This window comes from Moschus berezovskii, chromosome 26, assembly GCF_049115385.1.
Source record: "Moschus berezovskii isolate FMDL1 chromosome 26, NW_MosBer_1.0, whole genome shotgun sequence".
Taxonomy (NCBI): domain Eukaryota; kingdom Metazoa; phylum Chordata; class Mammalia; order Artiodactyla; family Moschidae; genus Moschus; species Moschus berezovskii.
The window spans coordinates 37882438-37904932 of NC_142485.1; positions in this window are offsets into that span (position 1 = coordinate 37882438).

Sequence of the window (22495 nt, forward strand, 5' to 3'; positions counted from 1 at the left end):
CTGAGTGCTGAAGAATTGATACTTTTGAACCATGGTGTTGGAGAAGACTCTTGAGAGTCCCTTGGACTGCAAGGAGATCAAACCAGTTGATCCTAAAGGAAATCATCCCTGAATATTCATTAGAAGGACTGATGCTGAAGCTGAAACTCTAATACTTTGGCTACCTGATGGCAAAGAACTGACTGATTGGAAAAGATGCTGATGCTGGGCAAGATTGAAGGCAGGAGGAGAAGGGGATTGCAGAGGATAAGATGGTTGGATGGCATCACCAACTCAATGGACATGAGTTTGAGTAGGCTCTGGGAGCTGGTGATGGACAGGGAGGCCTGGCATGCTGCAGTCCTTGGGGTCGCAAAAAGTCAGACACGACTGAGTGACTGAACTGAGCTGAACTCCTTGTTGGGAGTAGCGGTAGTTATCCAGTGCTTCGTAGAATATTTAGCAGCATCCCTGGCTTCCAACCAGTAACTGCCAGTAGCTCATCTCCACTCCCATCCCAAGTTGTGACAATCAGAAATATCTCCAAGTATTACCAAAGTTCCCCTGGGCATGCCAGGCACAAAATTATCCCCGTTTGAGAAGTTATTGCTATATACGGAGTTGATTTTTCTACCAGTGGTTTCTATAACCATGTCAATTCTGACAGTTTATCCTTTATTTTATCCGTAAATAAGCATTTATCTCAATAAACCTCTTAAAGATAAGGAATGGAGATCCAAAATGATGAATTCAGTTAGCCAAGATGACATAGCTCACCGATGATAAAGCCAAAGCTGGACCTCATTCCATCACAATGCTGCTTCTCACACCCCCTGTTCCTGTGGGCTCCATCACACAAGGCAGCCGGTAAAGAGACATGGCATCTTCTCTGTGCTACACCAAAAGTCAGTTAGGTAGCTAAGTCAATTGGTTACCCATTCATTCACTAATTCTAGCTAGCTCTGACTATACAGTTAAAACTGTATTGGTTTCTTAGTTTTGCTATTATTGGTCTTTTTTGTTTTTTGAAGTGAAAGTGAAAATCCCTCAGTCATGTCCAGCTCTTTGTGACACTATGAACTATACAGTCCATGGAATTCTCCAGGCCAGAATACTGGAGTGTATTCCCTTTTCCAGGGAATCTTCCCAACCCAGGGATCGAACCCAGGTCTCCAACATTTCAGGAAGATTCTTCACCAGCTGTTTTATCTTCTTCTATATTTTTCACTTATCTGTCCAACTTCTTCACCTTGTCTTTCATTTACTGGGACACAAGAAGTAAAATAATTTTAAATCCCCTGTGTATCTCTTTCTGCTGCTGCTGCTGCTGCTGCTAAGTCACTTCAGTCGTGTCCAACCCCTAGCAACCCCATGGACTGCAGCCCACCAGTCTCCTCCATCCATGGGATTTTCCAGGCAAGAGTACTGGAGTGGCTTGCCATTGCCTTCTCCAGTATCTCTTTCTACTGCCATTTAAATCTGCTTTTGCACATATGAGACAGTGAGATGAGATGAGACGACAGTAGGGCTTCATCTACCCAGCACATCAGCGCTCATGTGGGGTCAAAAGAAGCAGAATGTGACAAAATCAACCCATTAATCTTAGAATTAATCAACTATTATTTATTTAACATGGTTTCAAATCATTCCAAACTTCAAACCTGATCACGCTGTTGTTGGAAATCCTTAAGACTACTTCTCTCTAGCTTCAAACTGGTTTCCAGGATAAAATTGAACCTCAGGAGGTTGGCATGAACTTCTTTTCATCATATGATTTCTTCTTATTTCTCCAACATTAGCAATAACTTCCCTTGCCCTCACCATTCCTAGGCTATTACCTCCTAGCAAAATACATCTTAGATTGCTACTCTGAGATATAACCCTTCAACCACCTCCCATCAACCTGACCTTAGACATAAGATCTGAGTTTAAATACTTCTGTTGCAACTGTATAATTAATGGCTTCTCACAAATGGGAAGCTCTTTGAAGACATGAGCTACCCACCCTATGAGGGAGGCCGCAACCCTCATCCCCCACTACCACTTTCATATATTTGTGAATTAATTTAATTACTAAGTGAATGTGTAAATAAATGAAGTAACAAATGTGCAGCTACTTGAAGCAGAAACCAAGTAAAGGATTTAGTCTTGAGACTAGTTAGAAATAGACATACAGTTCTTTCTGATAAGGAGAAGTCTCTGGGGAGGAAAACAAACAGTTGTAGGAAGAATCTAACTCATGAATGTAGCCCAGTTCTTAAGACCATAGTAAGTAATATGTTAGTAGCCAGTAACTCAGTGGATGTGTATGAATTAATCCCCAAAAGTAAGGTACCATTCAGGTTAAAATAGAAACTATAAATGGTATCAGTATCATCCCTGGGTTGGGAAGATCCCCAGGAGGAGCACATAGCAACCCACTCCAGTATATATAAAATAAGTCATTAATGTTCTGCAAGAAACTAGAAACAATGACACTAACTCTACCTTTATTTAAATTATGTTAGCATTTTCGGTTTCTATGTTCAACTGTTTATTGGTATCTAGGTAGTTATTTCGGAGAAGGCAATGTCAACCCACTCCAGTATTTTTGTCTGGAGAATCCCAGGGATGGAGGAGACTGGTGGGCTGCCATCTATGGGGTCGCACAGAGTCGGACACGACTGAAGCGACTTAACAGCAGCAGCAGCAGGTAGTTATTTAATTAGCTGCTTGTTTAATGAAGTCATTTATTACTGCCCAGATAGCAATAATCAAGGGTATAATGCAAATAAAGTATGAAAAGGATTAAAACAAATTCATCAGCCAAATATGAGCTCCTCCTGTACAATGGAGAGATTTGTTATTTCAGGTCTGGTATTGAGGTTAGACTGATTGACTTTTTGGCTCTGAATCAACAATCTATTATCTCATTTTGAGATAAAATCTGGTGAGTGAGAGCCATATCATTTGTTTTGCAGGCCTAATCAAGGAGAGGTGTACTCATTTACCTACCATGGCACCTGGCAAAACAAGTTACTGCAGCAAGATGCAACACACTGTAGTTTTTACTCATTAAACTTTATACTAATTTTCTGCGCTGTTCCAGGTTTTAAGGAGAACTAGAGTTTTGGATTGTTTATGTTATTTAGACAGATAGTGGTTTCTTTTACATTATGACTTACCCGAACAAACCGCAGTGTTTTGGAAAACACCTATGAATTGCAGGAGAAAAAGAATTATTCTCTTCTTTGTTTTTTCCCAAAATAATTTTTAAAAAGAGAAATACAGATAACAATAATTAAAATATTACAGTTTTAGAAAACTCAAACATATGACCAAAATATGGACATTTAAATAATGTACTTAAGTAACAAGTTATTTCTGCTTCTTTGGCTCCCCCTTCCTACGAGATGAAGTCTGCATCCTATCCATGGCTTATCTGCCTGAGTTTCTTGTTACCAACTCTTCTCAATATGTTCACCCCCAAGGCACGCAAAACAGTCTGAACTCTCCAAATCATGTCGCGTTACTTCCACGATGGGACTGGCTCCCCTGCTCCCACTCAAAATCTGAGTTAATTTCATTAAGAAGATGTTTTTCCTAAAGAAGAGAAGAGTCAACGTGGAGGTGCAAGGAATTAGGAAGTAGAAAGGCATGTGATGGAAGGATTAGGATGCACCTAGGTTGCAATCCAAAAAGGAAAACTTCAAAGAATTTAATTTGATTTTAACATATTTTATTTCATGTGGTCTTAACTAATCAGAAGCATTTGATACCTAGAAATATGGTGTTATATAAACCAAATTATATAGTATAAGTGAAGGCTCTAAACACTCCAAGTGATTTTTTTTCACATATAAAACTTTAGTCTTTTTATAGTTGGAAATATAGGTGGGTCATTAAACGTTCACATCATAATATCACCAAATCAGTTGGCACAGTGAAGTATAAATAATATCACTCATAGAAGATGACTGAGTTGTCTCTGTAGTAATTTTCAGTAAACTATTAGACTAAGGTATTAGAAAGACAAGTGATTGAGCTGACAGTTTTCTGTCACAGGCTTTTATCTTCAAGTCATGGATTTGGAAATGAAGCATACGCACAAATTCCGTCAGGAAAATGATGTAACAGATTGATAACTTCACATGACATATTTTTATAACTATAGTCATGCACTGAACTTAGTTCCTGAAAAAACACAATAACTCACCATTTTATAGCTCTCTAGCCCACTAAAATTACTTTCAAAATTCAAGTAGCTGAATTTCACTCAATATGTATAGCATATTACTACACCATCTTATTGTTCTATTCAGATATCTTTTTGTATGACAACTTAGGTATTGAGAATGAACAAGTCTTCTTTTGTCCTTAAAAACTCGAACAAAATTGGAAACTCGGAAACATCATTGACATTTTTATTTTATTTAAGATAATTTCTTTCACAGTCACTTAAGCTCTCATTTATACTTACAAGCTAAGGAAGCTGCTCCCAAGTAAATCCTGCAAAGCTCTGATACAGAAGTATTTCAGTTCAGTTCAACTAGAATTTCCTGATTCCACGGCTGGAGACTCCAGAAAATTGCAGGAGGATTATGAGCATGGCTCCTACTCTCAAAGGTTAATCTAAATGAAAAGACATAGCATATACATGCATGGTTCATTCATACAATTTATGTGTTGAGTACCCTGTGTGGTGCTGGAACGTAAACTAATGTAATGATATGCTTGAATTCCTGTTCAATGGACAGGAGTTTATTTAAATCTTGGGGAAATCTTAATAGAAAAAGATTAGAATTAAGAGCATTGAAACTATAAAGCATAAAGTAAAATGTTCTACTGTGAAGAGATATTCCACGACCAAGGTAAGAGAAACCCAAATAAGACGGTAGATATTGGGAGGGGGCATTAGAGGGCAGACACACTGAAATCATAATCACAAAAGACTAGTTGATCTGATCATATGGACCACAGCCCTGTCTAACTCAATGAAACTAAGTCATGCTGTGTGGGGCCACCCAACACGGATGGGTCATGGTGGAGGGGTCTGACAGAATGTGGTCCACTGGAGAAGGGAATGGCAAACCACTTCAGTATACTTGCCTTGAGAACCCCATGAACAGGATCAAAAGGCAAAATGATAGGATACTGAATGAGGAATTCCCCAGGTCGGTAGGTGCCCAGAATGCTACTAGAGATAAGTGGAAAAATAACTCCAGAAAGAATGAAGGGGTGGGGCCAAAGCGAAACAAATACCCAGTTGTGGATGTGACTGGTGATAGAAGCTAGATCCAATGCTGTGAAGAGCAATATTGCATAGGAACCTGGAATGTTAGGTCCATGAATCAAGGCAAATTGGAAGTGGTCAAACAGGAGATGACAAGAGTGAACGTCGACATTCTAGGAATCAGTGAACTAAAATGGACTGGAATGGGTGAATTTAACTCGGATGACCATTATATCTACTATTGTGGGCAGGAATCCCTTAGAAGAAATGGAGTGGCCATCATGGTCAACAAAAGAGTCCGAAATGCAGTACTTGGATGCAATCTTAAAATGACAGAATGATTTCTGTTCGTTTCCAAGGCAAACCACTCAATAGTACAGTAATCCAAGTCTATGCCCCAACCAGTATTGGTGAAGAAGCCAAAGTTGAACGGTTCTATGAAGACCTACAAGACCTTTTAGAACTAACACCCAAAAAAGATGTCCTTTTCATTATAGGGGACTGGAATGCAAAAGTAGGAGGTCAAGAAACACCTGGAGTAACAGGCAAATTTGGCCGTGGAGCACAGAATGAAGCAGGGCAAAGGCTAATAGAGTTTTGTCAAGAGAACGCACTGGTCATAGCAAACACCCTCTTCCAACAACACAAGAGAAGACTCTACACATGGACATCACCAGATGGTCAACACCGAAATCAGATTGATTATATTCTTTGCAGCCAAAGATGGAGAAGCTGTATACCGTTAGCAAAAACAAGACCAGGAGCTGACTGTGGCTCAGATCATGAACTCCTTATTGCCAAATTCAGACTTAAATTGAAGAAAGTAGGGAAAACCACTAGACCATTCAGATATGACCTAAATCAAATCCCTTATGATTATACAGTGGAAGTGAGAAATAGATTTAAGGGACTAGATCTCATAGATAGAGTGCCTGATGAGCTCTGGATGGAGGTTCGTGACATTGTACAGGAGACAGGGACCAAGACCATCCCCATGGAAAAGAAATGCAACAAAGCGAAATGGCTGTCTGAGGAGGCCTTACAAATAGCTGTGAAAAGAAGAGAAGTGAAAAGCAAAGGAGAAAAGGAAAGATATAAGCATCTGAATGCAGAGTTCTAAAGAATAGCAAGGAGAGATAATAAAGCCTTCCTCAGCGATCAATGCAAAGAAATAGAGGAAAACAACAGAATGGGAAAAACAAGAGATCTTTTCAAGAAAATTAGAGATATCAAGGGACCATTTCATGCAAAGATGGGCTCGATAAAGTATAGAAATGCTTTGGACCTAACAGAAGGAGAAGATATTAAGAAGAGGTGGCAAGAATACACAGAAGAACTGTACAAAAAAGATCTTCACGACCAAGATAATCACAATGGCGTGATCACTCACCTGGAACCAGACATCTTGGAATGTGAAGTCAAGTGGACCTTAGAGAGCATCACTACGAACAAAGCTAGTGGAGGTGATGGAATTCCAATTGAGCTATTTCAAATCCTGAAAGATGATGCTGTGAAAATGCTGCACTCAATATGCCAAGAAATTTGGAAAACTCAGCAGTGGCCACAGGACTGGAAAAGGTCAGTCTTCATTCCAATCCCAAAGAAAGGCAATGCTAAAGAATGCTCAAACTACAGCACAATTACACTCATCTCACACGCTAGTAAAGTCATGCTCAAAATTCTCCAAGCCAGGCTTCAGCAATATGTGAACCGTGAACTTCCAGATGTTCAAGCAGGTTTTAGAAAAGGCAGAGGCACCAGAGATCAAATTGCCAACATCCGCTGGATCATGGAGAAAGCAAGAGAGTTCCAGAAAAACATCTATTTCTGCTTCATTGACTATGCCAAAGCCTTTGACTGTGTGGATCACAATAAACTGTGGAACATTCTGAAAGAGATGGGAATACCAGACCCACCTGACATGCCTCTTGAGAAACCTGTATGCAGGTCAGGAAGCAACAGTTAGAACCGGACATGGAACAACAGACTGGTTCCAAATAGGAAAAGGAGTACGTCAAGGTTGTATATTGTCACCCTGTTTATTTAACTTATACGGAGAGTACATCATGAGGAACACTGGGCTGGAAGAAGCACGAGGTGGAATCAAGACTGCCGGGAGAAATATCAATAACCTCAGATATGCAGATGACACCACCCTTATGGCAGGAAGTGAAGAGGAACTCAAAGGCCTCTTGATGAAAGTGAAAGAGGAGAGTGAAAAGTTTGGTTTGAAGCTCAACATTCAGAAAACAAAGATCATGGCATCTGGTCCCATCACTTCATGGCAAATAGATGGGGAAACAGTGGAAACAGTGTCAGACTTTATTTTTTTGGGCTCCAAAATCACTGCAGATGCTGATTGCAGCCATGAAATTAAAAGACGCTTACTCCTTGGAAGGAAAGTTATGACCAAGCTAGATAGCATATTAAAAAGCAGACACATTACTTTGCCAACCAAGGTCCGTCTAGTCAAGGCTATGGTTTTTCCCGTGGTCGTGTATGGATGTGAGAGTTGGACTGTGAAGAAAGCTGATCGCCGAAGAATTGATGCTTTTGAACTGTGGTGCTGAGAAGACTCTTGAGAGTCCCTTGGACTTCAAGGAGATCCAACCAGTCCATCTTAAAGGAGATCAATCCTGGGTGTTCATTGGAAGGACTGATGCTAAAGCTGAAACTCCAATACGCATGAGTCGACCTCATGCAACGTGTTGACTCACTGGAAAAGAGTCTGATGCTGGGAGGGATTGGGGGTGGGAGGAGAAGGGGACGACAGAGAATGAGATGGCTGGATGGCATCACCGACTCGATGGATGTGAGTTTGAGTGAGCTCCGGGAGTTGGTGATGGACAGGGAGGCCTGGCGTGCTGTGATTCATGGGGTCGCAAAGAGTCGGACACGACTGAGCGACTGAACTGAACTGAACTGAACTGATTCAAAATTGTAAGAGATTAGATATTAAAATCAAAACAAAGTCAAGGAAATGGTACAGTGGCTCAAAAATTCAAGAACATGCCACTAAAATGAATTTGCAGATAGGAGTAAAATTATGGGCACCACAAAATCATATGTTACTGATCTTGAGATGGGCCAATCTGCAAAAAAGGATAAGAGTGTAAAGATTTGGTGGAAAAAAGATGATTGTAAAAAAGAAAACTATCTTGTAACCTCCTCTCATAAAACACATTCAAAGTATGAGGCTTCTCTAAAAGAATCCCAGTGTTTCAACTGAGTAAGAATATTCTGCTTCAGCAACATGGTTTAAATAATTATGATGAGATTATGTCCTATGAATGATCTTTCAGGAAAAAAGGTAAAAGAAAACCCAGAGGTTCTAATCATTTTCAGAATTGAAAAGGTGGCATGTAAGGGGAAAGGAATATATGGCCAAATTCAGAATTATTAAATTAGAGAGTTTAATATTTCCAAATTGGACCCATGTAGAAGAAGAAGCACATACTCTTCTAGTGGATGTATCAGATCTAATATATATTCTTCTATATATCTATAATATCTATTACATTCTAATATAATTATATAATGTATATAGTTTAGGATTTACCTGAAGTAGTAATTTTTTTATTGAGGGATAATTGCTTTACAGAATTCTGTTGTTTTCTGTCAAACCTCACTATGAATCAGCCATAGGTATACATCGTCCCCTTCCTTTTGAACCTCCTTCCCTTCTCCCTCTCCATCCCACCCCTCTAGGGTGACACAGAGCCCCTGTTTGAGTTTCCTGAGACATACAGCAAGTTCCCGTTGGCTGTCTATTTCACACATGGTAACGTAGGTCTCCATGTTACTCTCTCCATACATCTCACCCTCTCCTCCCCTCTCCCCATGTCCATGACTCTGTTCTCTAGGTCTGTTTCTCCATTGCTGCCCTGTAAGTAAATTCCTCAGTACCATTCTTCTAGATTCCATATATATGTGTTAGAATACAGTGTTTATCTTTCTGACTCACTTCACTCTGTATAATAGGTTCTAGGTTCATCCACCTCATTAGAACTGACGCAAATGTGTTCCTTTTATGGCTGAGTAATATTCCATTGTATATATACACCACAACTTCTTTATCCATTCATCTGTGAATGGACATCTAGGTTGCTTCCATGTTTTACTTATTATAAATAGTGCTGCAGTGAACAACGGGATACATGTGTCTCTTTCACTTTTGGTTTCCTCAGGGTATATACCTAGGAGTGGGACTGCTGGGTCATATGGTGGTTTAATTTCTAGTTTTTTAAGGAATCTCCATACTGTCTTCCATAGTGGCTGTATCAGTTTACATTGCCACCAACAATGCAAGAGTGTTCCCTTTTGTCCACATCATTTCCAGCATTTATTTTTTGTAGACTTTTTGATGAGGGCCATTCTACTGGTGTGAGGTGACATCTCTTTGTAGTTTTCATTTGCATTTCTCTAATAATGAGCAATGCTGAGCATCTTTTCATGTGTTTGTTAGCCATCTGTATGTCTTATTTGGAGAAATGTCTGCTTAGGTCTTTTTCCCACTTTTTGATTGGGCTGTTTGTTTTTCTGGTATTGAGTTGCATGAGCTGCTTTCATATTTTGGAAATTAATCCTTTGTCAGTTGTTTCATTTGCTATTATTTTCTCCCATTCTGAGGGTTGCCTTTTCACCTTGCTTATAGTTTCTGTTGATGTGCAAAACCTTTTGAGTTTAATCAGGTCCCATTTGTTTACTTTTCTTTTTATTTCTATTACTCTAGGAGGTGGGTCATAGAGGATCTTGCTTTATTTCATCGAGTATTCCGCCTATGTATTCCTCTAAGAGTTTCATACTTTCTGGTCTTACATTTAGGTCTTTAATCCATTTTGAGTTTATCTTTGTGTATTACTTGAAGATGTAATTTTAAGGACTGAATGGTTTATATATATATTCAATCCTTAATATTATTATAGTAACATACATTAATATATTTATTTGTTTTGATTAATTTATTCACACTATATATACTATATGAGTGTGTATATAATATCATTTATATATATATATATTTAATTCTTAAAGCAAATCTCTGAGTTCAGTACTATGATTATCTCCGGTGCAGAGAAGAAAATAGGCCTACCAATGATAAGGAAGTGCCTAGACCACAGAGTCAGTAGGGATCAGCTGGGATTCTAATATAGTTGGCCTTCCATATCTGTGGGGTTTCCATCTATGGAGGATTCAACCAACCTCAGATGGAGAATAATTTTAGAAAATATTCCAGAAAGTTCTAAAAAGCAAAACCTGAATTTTCCAAGAGCAGATGACATAACATTCACCTAGTAGTAGCAACTAGTTACTATTTACAACTAGTACTACAACAACTAGTACTATTTACCTAGTAATAACAGGGTAGGAGATGTGTTGGTTCCGTGCAAATATTATCCCATTTTATACAAAGAACTTGAGCTGGAACTTTGGTACCCAGAGGGGCCATGGAATCAGTCCCCAGTAGGTTCTGGAGGACAACTGTACCGGCAATCTGACTCTAGAGTATGTGCTTTTAAAAAGTATATTCTCTCTCCCTACAAAGCAAATTGTCTCTGGAAAAAACTTATTGTTTTCACTAGCACAGGCTCACTTATATTCCTGATTGTCCCTATAACTGAAAAGTGTGTCCCACTGGCCTTTCACCACTACTCAGTACCTAAGCATTTTTCAGATTTCAGGTCAAGCATTCCCTAAACTTATTGCCTAAGTCTGTTCTCTCTGTTATAGCTCATATCACTGTGTATGAGCTCACGTAGCCAATTTTCCTCCAAACATGACAGCTCATAGTAAATAATGTGATAATTCGCTTAAAGTCTGTCTCCACCAGAAATTTTCCTCATCCTTTAGTGTAGCACCTACCACCGCATCTGGAACATAGTAGGGATTCAAAAATATTTGTTGAATAAATGAATAGAGAAAGGAAGGAGGAGAGAAAGAATCACCCATTCTTTGAAAGCTGAGTAACTTCGGCATGAAGCCATCTCCAGCCTCCCCAGGTGGAAGTGGTCACGCCTTCCCTGGCGAGCTCACCTCCCTTGTTTCTGTGCGTTTTTATTCGGGTCTGCTTTCTATTACCTTTATTTCATGCATTCCCCCTTCCTTACTGTCACATAAACCTCTGGAAATCGTGAGTGTGACCTATTTTCCTTTCCATTTTCTTCAGTGTATTGAACAGAAAAGTAACTGGGGGAATGGAGTTTTTGACTGAACTGAATTAGAGAAGATGAAGGTAGCTTTCATGCATAATTTATCCTTTCTGGGGCTCCAAATTTGAAAAAAAAAAAGCATGCTGGAAGGCCTAGAAAGAATTGCATGCTTTGTTACAGCTAATTCAGAAATATAAAGTTCCATACGTACCTTGCCTACACATGCTGTTCTCCCATTGCAAAATTCCCATTTAGCAGGACAAATCTCTAAGGGAAAAAAAACACTCAAATACACCAACCAAACACATTGTCTTTTGTCTTTAAAATATAAACCACATGCTTTTTACATTTTCACAGACTCTGGACTCCATCAGCAATACAGTGAACTTAGAGTACCCCCAGTTTTGGAATTTCAAATGCTGTGTTGGCTATATACATGTGTTGACCCATCCTAGGAATTCTGTTTTCCCAGGGGTAGAGATGGACACTCACGATTAGTCCACACCCCTTTGTGGGCCAAAGCATCTGGGAGATAGATAACCGCTAAGCTAGGTCTGCTGCCTGGGTCAGGGAACAAATCACCGTCCACCATGCTCTGTGAAGGCAGAAACCAACCTGGTCCACTGGGTCTCATTAGCACCATGTCCTTCCTGGTTGGGCCAACCCACCCACTGAATTCCATCAGCTGTCTGCAGGAAGTGCCATATTAGAAAGTAAGCTCAACAAATTCCCAAAGAGAGAGTGAAAAATTAGGATATTTTTCAGTTCAGTTCAGTCATTCAGTTGTGTCCAACTCTTTGTGACCCCATGGACTCTAACTTAAAATCAGAATTTGAAATAATGGAATTAAGATAGCAAATGCTACACTACGTGCAGTCAGGAGTAGCATTTTCAAAAGACAGCTTCTTTACCTTATTACTATCTAATTTCACAAAGGTCAGAAATAAGACACTTTACCATTGAATACTAGCTGTCCAAGGAGCCAAGGACAAAAAGGTGCTGGGTCCACAGCTTGCATTACATCCTTAGAATCTTCTGGCAATGATGCATTGCCCTTCAAGGACCGTGACTGAGAATATTCCATCCTGTTCTCTCTATTAGGGCCTGTGCTCCCTTACTTTTATTTCCATCTCAAGGTCTAACGGACAAAAGTCTACTGGACAAGGGGACAGTTAACCTCTAAATAATATCATCCCCCACTACTCAAATATGACTCCCCTTTCTCCCAGAAGTCCCCATGAACTCCCTGCCTTGCCTGCTCTTTGTGGAGGCTAAGAGGTTTCATTTTCAAATGCTAAAAACAGAACATTCTAATCCTGCTTCTACTCCAAAAAATAAATAAGTGTCCACTCCGTGGCATCTTAAAAAAAAAAAAAATAGAGTTAAAGACCCTCCAAAGCTCTGACGGGTATTACGTGTGAGTTGATTGATGGATTAGATAAGCTAGCACTGGCATTTTAGAAAAACATACCAGCCTTTCCAATCACTTCAGTTAACACACTGAGAAATGATGTTTCCACAGCTAGCTACGGAACATAGCCTAAATTCCACACAAGACAGATGCTCACCCCATACCCTGTCCTCAGCCTTGGACTATGATATTCTTTAATAGACTCTGAAGGAAGCAAAGAGTGGGCTCAGTCTATCAGCAGACAATGAACACATCACTGCTGCCCATGTGAAAAGGTCTCAGGAAATGGGACACAGAAGAGAAAGGCCAAGTGACACATGCAGAGCACAAGGTCATTTGTACCAGAGCTACAACTAAACTCTGAGCCTGTGAATTCTTGCTGTCTCCATAGGGTGCTGAGTTAAAGAGCCCCTCCTGATAGATTTAGAGATAGACATCTGGCACTCAATAACTGTGATCACATTTCTAAAGCCCAGAATAGACTGCAACCCAGAACAGCAAGCCACTCAGGTAAGCAGCAAGTCTTACACAATGAAGTTTTTAAAAGGCAGTGCCTTTCTGCTTAACTCGACCCAGGCTATGCAAAGTCCTTTCATCCCAAATCTTAGAGTCTAGAGTCTGATGTCCTGCAGATAATTGTTCTCCTTTGATGCACAATAGATGACTCCCGACTCAGGTTTATCTACAGATAGCAATGGATGTGCTTCTTCCTGCTTTGCACCTTGAATTGTGAGTCCTCCCCAGCAATCTAATAGACCTGTAGGGTGAAGAAATCGCATCATGTTATTATAATAAATAAGAAGTAGTGTTACCTCAGGTTTCTTTCCAACTAAATATGAGAACCTTGCTTTTCAACATGAATAATATCCTAAAGCCCAAATTGTGTGGAGTTGCTTCATTTCCTGGTCCTCAGAGCGCTGATAAAGATTGCTGACTGTACTATGGTGTGATTTATCTATGTTTGATGCCGTAAACAAAATTTTCACTAGGAAAAAGAAAAATTGTGCATAATGGCCCTATCACTCATATTACAAGTGCTTAATTTATAATAAATATTCTATGAGCAATTCCAGGTAATATTGGCTAAAAAACAAAGTAAAAAACTTAAAGGGTGTTTTGTCCTTCCCACTTTGGCAATATTAGCACAACTTGTTGAAAGTGACTATTTCAGTAATGTTATTCATGTAACACAACTATATGTGTTATTATTTCTAACTCAACTAACCAGTGAATTTGCTTGTGTTTCCCATTATTTTTCTCTAGGTCATAGTTTACATATTAAGCTACAATTCATTACGTTAGCTTTTTCATCACATTACTCTTTGGAGGGTTGACTCTATCTTTGCTTGTCTACATAATTTCTCTCTTCCTATCTTACATTGCAATGTAACCCTATGTATAACAATAAACATATTTGACAAATTTCACTATAGCCAACCAGGCAAAAATATATCTGTATACATGAATATGCCAATAACTGGTGTCTGTCTGTGATCCATTCTGGGAAGAAAAAAAATCATTTAAAGGAAATTGTTAGGTATTATCATTTTCACATAAAAGTCACCTAACTGAAAAATTGCTTCTCTATTATAAGAGTTTCTTAAGCCTAACCCTTATGGCAGAAAGTGAAGAGGAACTAAAAAGCTTCTTGATGAAAGTGAAAGAGGAGAGTGAAAAAGTTGGCTTAAAGTTCAACATTCATAAAACTAAGATCATGGCATCTGGTCCCATCACTTCATGGGAAATAGATTGGGAAACAGCAGAAACAGTGTCAGACTTTATTTTTTTTTTTTTTTGGCTCCAAAATCACTGCGGATGCTGATTGCAGCCATGAAATTAAAAGACGCTTACTCCTTGGAAGGAAAGTTATGACCAACCTAGATAGCATATTAAAAAGCAGAGACATTACTTTGCCAACCAAGGTCCGTCTAGTCAAGGCTATGGTTTTTCCCGTGGTCATGTATGGATGTGAGAGTTGGACTGTGAAGAAAGCTGATCACCAAAGAATTGATGCTTTTGAACTGTGGTGTTGGAGAAGACTCTTGAGAGTCCCCTGGACAGCAAGGAGATCCAACCAGTCCATCCTAAAGGAGATCAATCCTGGGTGTTCATTGAAAGGCCTGATGCTAAAGCTGAAACTCCAATACTTTGGCCACCTCGTGCAAAGAGTTGACTCACTGGAAAAGACCTTGATGCTGGGAGGGATTGGGGGCAGGAGGAGAAGGAGACGACAGAGGATGAGATGGCTTGAGGATGAGATGGCTGGATGGCATCACCAACTCAGTGGGCATGAGTTTGGGTAAACTCTGGAAGTTGGTAATGGACAGGGAGGCCTGGCGTGCTGTGATTCATGGGATCGCAAAGAGTCAGACACAACTGAGCGACTGAACTGAACTGAACCCTATTAGTTCAATTCGTTACAAGAAAATGTCCTATTATAAAACACTGAGCATATGAACATGCTTTATCTTTTGAGTCTTAAGAAAGACAAAAGTAATCAAACTGCTTTGAATTTTAAAAAAGAAAACTCTGTGAATTCAGATAGTGAATATAATTAGTCACAAATTTTAACTCTGCAGTAGGGCATGAAGATGAGACTTGAAATGGACTTTATAAACACTCCATGGACACATTGCTGAGAACTTTTCAAGCTTCTCTGATTGCATTGCCATTTCAAATAAATCTTCCCTTAATGCTGATCAGAGATCTTTTTTAAAAAAAAAAAAAGAGACAATTTTTCATAACGTCATATCATCCTTCCTTTTAAAACAAAATAATCTGCTATTATAATTTCTTCTTAGGCAATGTGAGTAGAGATAACACTGAATTTTTTTTTTCCAAAGAAATGAGATTTCCTCTTATTGTGAAGATGAAACACTCCCTCTTATTCACAGTGAGCTGAGGGGGAAATCGGTCATTTGTTCCTTGGTTTTAGGTGTGCCTTCTAAATCAGATGGCATTCTCAGACACTTGGGGTACATGACAAGGACTTTCCCTAAACAGTAGCTAAATACTAAAATAGTGTAGACCAGAATCTAGATTTGCTCCTATTAAGTGGAAAGTTGGGTGATAAAGAGAAAATAGCTCCCGAAAGCTCAAAACCAATATCAGCTGATAAAATTAATCCTAAAGAACCAAAGTGAAGTTGAGTATTTTCAGCTAGGTGACATTGTCATTGAACTGGGATTTTGGTTTTAAAATAAGATAGAGAAAATGAATTTAAAAATGAAAAAATAAATAAGATAGAAGATATATTTGCAGAAGGGAATTCATTTCTACACCACAAATAAGCATTCTAATGGCAATGGAGACGTATATCAATTTTAAAGAATCAGTTCAGTTCAGTTCAGTCGCTCAGTCGTGTCCGACTCTCCGTGACCCCATGTCCTAAATATAATAATCTAATTTTCTGAAACTTGTTTTAAGGTGTACTACTGATTCTGGAAATTGTTTCATATGCTCTTGAGGAGAATATGTATTTTGCTATTGTTTGGTGTATTGTTCTACATATGGATGTATATTAAGTCTGAGCAACTTCTCTGCATGCATGCATGCCTGTTCATGCTTAGTTGCGCCAGTCATGTCCAACTCTTTGCAAACCCATGGACTGTAGCCGCCCAGGTTTCTCTGTCCATGATATTTTCCTGGCAAGAAATACTGGAGATGGTTAATATTGCCTTCGCCAGGGGAATCTTCCCAACCCAGGAGTTGAACCCACATCTCTTGTGTCTCCTCTTGAGTCTCCTGCATTGGCAGGCAGATTCTTTACCACTTGGGCAACCTGGGAAGCCCCATATACACTATTGGTACTATGTATAAAATAGATAACTAGTGAGAACCTACCGTAAAGCTCAGAGAACTCCACATGATGCTCTGCGGTGACTTAAATGGGAAGGAAATCCAAAAAAGAGGGGACACATGTATATGTATACATAAACAGCTGATTCACTTTGCTGTACAGCAGAAACTACCACAACATTGTAAGGCAACTATGCTCCAGTAGAAATTAAATTTTTTTAATTTGAAATATTATGAATGGGCAAGTATTTGCTTATATCGATACTCCTGAACTCATGGTGTATACTACACATTGACTCAGTGCCCATTTAAATACACTCTGGTATCATTCTTGAATTACCAAGGTCAGACAGCTAAAAGCTGTGTTTTCTATGCTTTTATTGCAGCCAGAGTTCTGTATGCGACCTTGCTTCTGCCAAAAAGACATACTACAGGAGACTTGGAGCTAAGCGGTAGTGAGACTGGCTTGTGGCAGTGAAGGTGTGGTTCTTCTGGGGAAGCTGAGGCAGGCAGCAGAGCGTCAGATCCCAAGAGACTTGGGCACTGAATACAGGTACCACCAGGGTGCTACTCCCCACAGCACCGCTGCCGTGCGGCTGGTCATTTCTCCTGCTGATCTATTTATTCCCGATGAGGCAGGCTCCAAGCCCAGGCATCTGACTTCCTTTCAGATAATACGTTCTACAAACCCTCGCCTGCTTAAATTAGCTAGATGAGAATCTATTATCCACCACAGAGAATCACAAATGACCTAGCCATAAACCCAAAACTTCAACAAGCCTCATAATTAATGGAGGAATATTAGAATTAGCTTATTTTTAAATCAGACAGATACTAAGCAAGATCAAAAATATGCAGTGTTGAATGGAAAAAGTAAAAAAATTTACGGAGTAATGTAAACACAGAGAACGTGACTTCATGGGTATAGAAACGAAAGGAGAGAGAGATGAGGCGGAGAGAAAGGATTTTCAGTCACTTCTGCAGCGACATTTCAGACCCTCTCAGCTTCATCGGCTGGGTTTGGGCACTTCGCTCTCCGTGCGCTGTTGCTGCTCTGCAGAGTCGTCACACGGGACTGGCCAGCCGCCCACGCGCACAGCTGCTGTCCCGTCCACTAGACACACCGGCTGCTGCCCGGGAGCTGCCCCACTGACACAGAGCTGTACAAAGTAGCTGCAGCATTAAGTGAGGGCTGATCACCACTCTCTTTGACCAATAGGAAGCTTGAGCCAGGGGCTCAGTTCTCTCCTCTCTTCCCCCCAAGGACAGTTCAGAGAAACAACCGTTTATACGGCTTCTTGGAAGATATATTCTACAAAAACAGTTCAGTTCAGTTCAGTCGCTCAGTCGTGTCCGACTCTCCGCGACCCCATGAATCACAGCACGCCAGGCCTCCCTGTCCATCACCAACTCCCGGAGCTCACTCAAACTCATGTCCACAGAGTCGGTGATGCCATCCAGCCATCTCATTCTCTGTCATCCCCTTCTTCTCCCGCCCCCAACCTTTCCCAGCATCAGAGTCTTTTCCAGTGAGTCAACTCGTCGCATGAGGTGGCCAAAGTATTGCAGTTTCAGCTTCAGCATCAGTCCTTCCAATGAACACCCAGGATTGATCTCCTTTAGAATAGACTGATTGGATCTCCTTGCAGTCCAAGGGACTCTCAAGAGTCTTCTCCAACACCACAGTTCAAAAGCATCAATTCTTCGGCGATCAGCCTTCTTCACAGTCCAACTCTCACATCCATACATGACCACGGGAAAAACCATTGCCTTGACTAGACGGACCTTGGTTGGCAAAGTAATGTCTCTGCTTTTTAATATGCTGTCAAGGCTGGTCATAACTTTCCTTCCAAGGAGTAAGCGTCTTTTAACTTCATGGCTGCAATCAGCATCTGCAGTGATTTTGGAGCCCAAAAAAATAAAGTCTGACACTGTTTCCACTGTTTTTCCATCTATTTCCCATGAAGTGATAGGACCAGATGCCATGAGCTTTGTTTTCTGAATGTTGAGCTTCAAGCCAACCTTTTCACTCTCCTCTTTCACTTTCATCAAGAGGCTTTTGAGTTCCTCTTCACTTTCTGCCATAAGGGTAGTGTCATCTGCATATCTGAGATTATTGATATTTCTCCCAGCAATTTTGATTCCAGCTTGTGCTTCTTCCAGCCCAGCGTTCCTCATGATGTACTCTGCATATAAGTTAAATAAGCAAGGTGACAATATACAGCCTTGACACACTCCTTTTCCTATTTGGAACCAGTATTCTACAAAAGCAGGCAGCCATATTTCCTTAATGCCTCCTATCCACTCTTCCTCCCACCCTGCCCTGTTCTCCTTTATCCCCAGCTCTGTCCCCTGAGATTGCATCTCCTAATAATACGTTACCAACACCTTTTCCTCGGGCTCTGCTTTCTGGAGAACCAGATAGGCAGACAAGCAAGGGAAACTTGTCTGATTTAGTGCTCATACATATACAGACTCAAGAAACATGATTAACTTAAATCTCATTCTGAGGTTCAAGAAAGATAAAGGAAATGGGGGAAAGGGTGCACAGAAAAGGCATTAAGGAATGAAATAGAATATAGCTAAAAAATACTGGAAAAACAAAGGCTTGATCTTTAAAAAGATGAATAAGGTAATATTTATAAGAAAAAAAAAAGAAAAAAGATTTAAATAGTAATGGAATAAACAACAATATGGCTGGATGGCATCACCGACTCGATGGACGTGAGTTTGAGTGAACTCCGGGTCAGTGATGCCATCTAGCCATCTCATTCCCTGTCGTCCCCTTCTCCTCCCACCCTCAATCCCTCCCAGCATCAGAGTCATTTCCAGTGAGTCAACTCTTCGCATGAAGTGGCCAAAGTATTGGAGTTTCAGCTTTAGCATCAGGCCTTCCAATGAACACCCAGGATTGATCTCCTTTAGAATGGACTGGTTGGATCTCCTTGCAGTCCAAGGGACTCTCAAGAGTCTTCTCCAACACCACAGTTCAAAAGCATCAATTCTTCAGCGATCAGCTTTCTTCACAGTCCAACTCTCACATCCATACTTGACCACGGGACAAACCATAGCCTTGACTAGACGGACCTTTGTTGGCAAAGTAATGTCTCTGCTTTTTAATATGCTGTCAAGGCTGGTCATAACTTTCCTTCCAAGGAGTAAGCGTCTTTTAATTTCATGGCTGCAATCAGCATCCGCAGTGATTTTGGAGCCCCCAAAAATAAAGTCTGACACTGTTTCCACTGTTTCCCCATCTATTTCCCATGAAGTGATGGGACCAGATGCCGTGAGCTTTGTGTTCTGAATGTTGAGCTTCAAGCCAATTTTTTCACTCTCCTCTTTTACTTTCATCAAGAGGCTTTTTAGTTCCTCTTCACTTTCTGCCATAAGGGTGGTGTCATCTGCATATCTGAGGTTATTGATATTTCTCCCGGCAATCTTGATTCCAGCTTGTGTGTCTTCCAGCCCAGCGTTCCTCATGATGTACTCTGCATATAAGTTAAACAAGCAGGGTGGCAATATACAACCTTGACGTACTCCAATTGGAAAGTTCAGATAAGGTGAATGTATAGCTTATAGAACAGAGAATATAGAAGGGAAAAGTTTCATATCTCAATATATAAAGTGAACATAACTTTGTAACCCACCCAGTTACAGACAGTACACACACAAAATATTATATACCAGTGTATCTTATATGTATGGAATCAAAATCCTAAATAAGTCCTGAGTTATGTAACTCACATAATATTCTGCTGCTGCTGCTGCTGCTAAGTCGCTTCAGTCGTGTCCGACTCTGTGTGACCCCATAGATGGCAGCCACCAGGCTCCCCCGTCCCTGGGATTCTCCAGGCAAGAACACTGGAATGGGTTGCCATTTCCTTCTCCAATGCGTGAAAGTGAAAAGTGAAAGTGAAGTCATTCAGTCGTGGCCAACTCTTTGCGACCCCATGGATTGCAGCCCACCAGGCTCCTCCATCCATGGAATTTTCCAGGCAAGAGGACTGGAATGGGGTGCCTTTGCCTTCTCCAACATAATATTCTAGGTGAAATATATCCATCTTGAGTTTATTACTGGAGAACAAAGATGATTTAGTAGCAGAAATCTTACCAATGTGATTCACCACATTGTTTATGTGAGAACAACTGTTACCATCCAAATAGTTGAAGGAAAATCATAAGAATTTTAATTCAATACCCACTTATGATGAAATTCTATTATAAATAGAAATAAATGAAAATTTTCTTTACTTGATATAGACTTCCTGGGCTTCCCAGGTGGCACAGAGGTAAAGAATCCACCTGCCAATGCAGAAGATATGGGTTCGATCTCTGGGTCAAGAAGATCCCTGGGAGAAGGAAATGGCAACCCACTCTAGTATTCTGGTCTGTAAAAATCCATGAACAGAGGAGCCTGATGGGCTGTAGCCCATGTTGTTGCAGTGTCTAATATGACTGAGCCACTGAGCACATACACACAGCTGCAAAACAAATTACAAGATATCACCATATTTAATGGAAACATCTAAATTATTTTCCATTAAAGTCAAGATCAAGTCAGAAATACCAGTTATCCCTGTGCTGTTGCTGAAGACATTGTTGGATATCTCTAAAAATGCTTGAGGACCAGGAAAAGATAGAAATGTGGTTTGATTTAGATAAAAAAGATCAAAATGCCCTCATTTCAAGATGACATGGTCATTACCAGGAAAATCCTGTGAAACTCGACTGGTGGTAAAGTGCCCAGGTGAAAACCCAGGTCTCGCTCCAGCTCCAGCCAAAGCCGTTAACTGCTTTGCTCCCTGGTTTCCTCCCATCCACATCTCAACATTTCCTGCCCAAAATGCAGGAAATCACTTCAGCTTCCTGAATTGAATATACTCCCCTCAAAGCCTGCCAGCTCACCCCTAGCATCTGTCACTGTGAACCTCACAGCTTAGAGAAGCAGACCTGAGCCTGGAAAGAAAGGTTACAGAGATGCTCAGTATTTCTTGGGAATTACCCCAGGCTGTTGCCTGGGGGAAGGGAGAAGACAGAAAGAGAGAAACAAATACACAAATACACATTGAAGGGACCACGTGGTTTTTAATTTATTCATTTTCAATTGAAGGAATGCTGCTCCACAATACTGCGTTGGCTTCCACCATACATCAACTCAAACCAGCCTTTTGAAAATGTATTTTGTCAAGAAAAAGTAGTTGTTAATATAAGTTTGGAGAAATGCAAACTTACATTAAGCTTCCATGGAGGGGGTGTTAATTCAAACATCTAAGCATTTTTCAATGGATCAAATAATCCAAAGTACAAAAGAATGGACACCTTTCTCTATCTTATGTGGATTGAAAAAAAAGAGAATCTGATTTCAGTTGAGCACACAACAGTTGGCTTTATATGGACTTGAAGGACTGGAAAGAATGTGAAAACAATCTAGACGAAGAAGACTGATCTGGAATCCACCAGATGATGAGATGGTGGATGAACAAGAAAGGTAGTGTGTAGGTGTCCACTGACCAGAGCAGGTGGCGCACATAGATTCACAAGCCAAGGAGAATGAAAAATCCCAGAAATGGAAAGAGGAATCCTGACATCTTCAGGGTGTAAGGAAAGAAAGAGAACAGCATTGTAGTAATTCATAACTGAGGGAATTCCTGAGTTAAGAGCTCTAGAGATAGTGTTTCTGTTCAAAATAGTTAATTTTGAACTATTTTTTTCTTAAATGGTTCTGCTCTAGGCTTATGTGTAGTTTTATATTGGGTAGTCTTACATCATCTGAGGCAGTAACTATAAAGATGAGCATTTTTCATTTTTCCATGAAGAACTTGTAGAAGAGGCAGTGGATACAGCCATTGCAATTAATAAAAACATTTTACTTAAGTGTTTTCATAGTATAGATGCTGACATATTATGACACCTTTAACATAGAGTAAACAGATAAAAACTTCATTT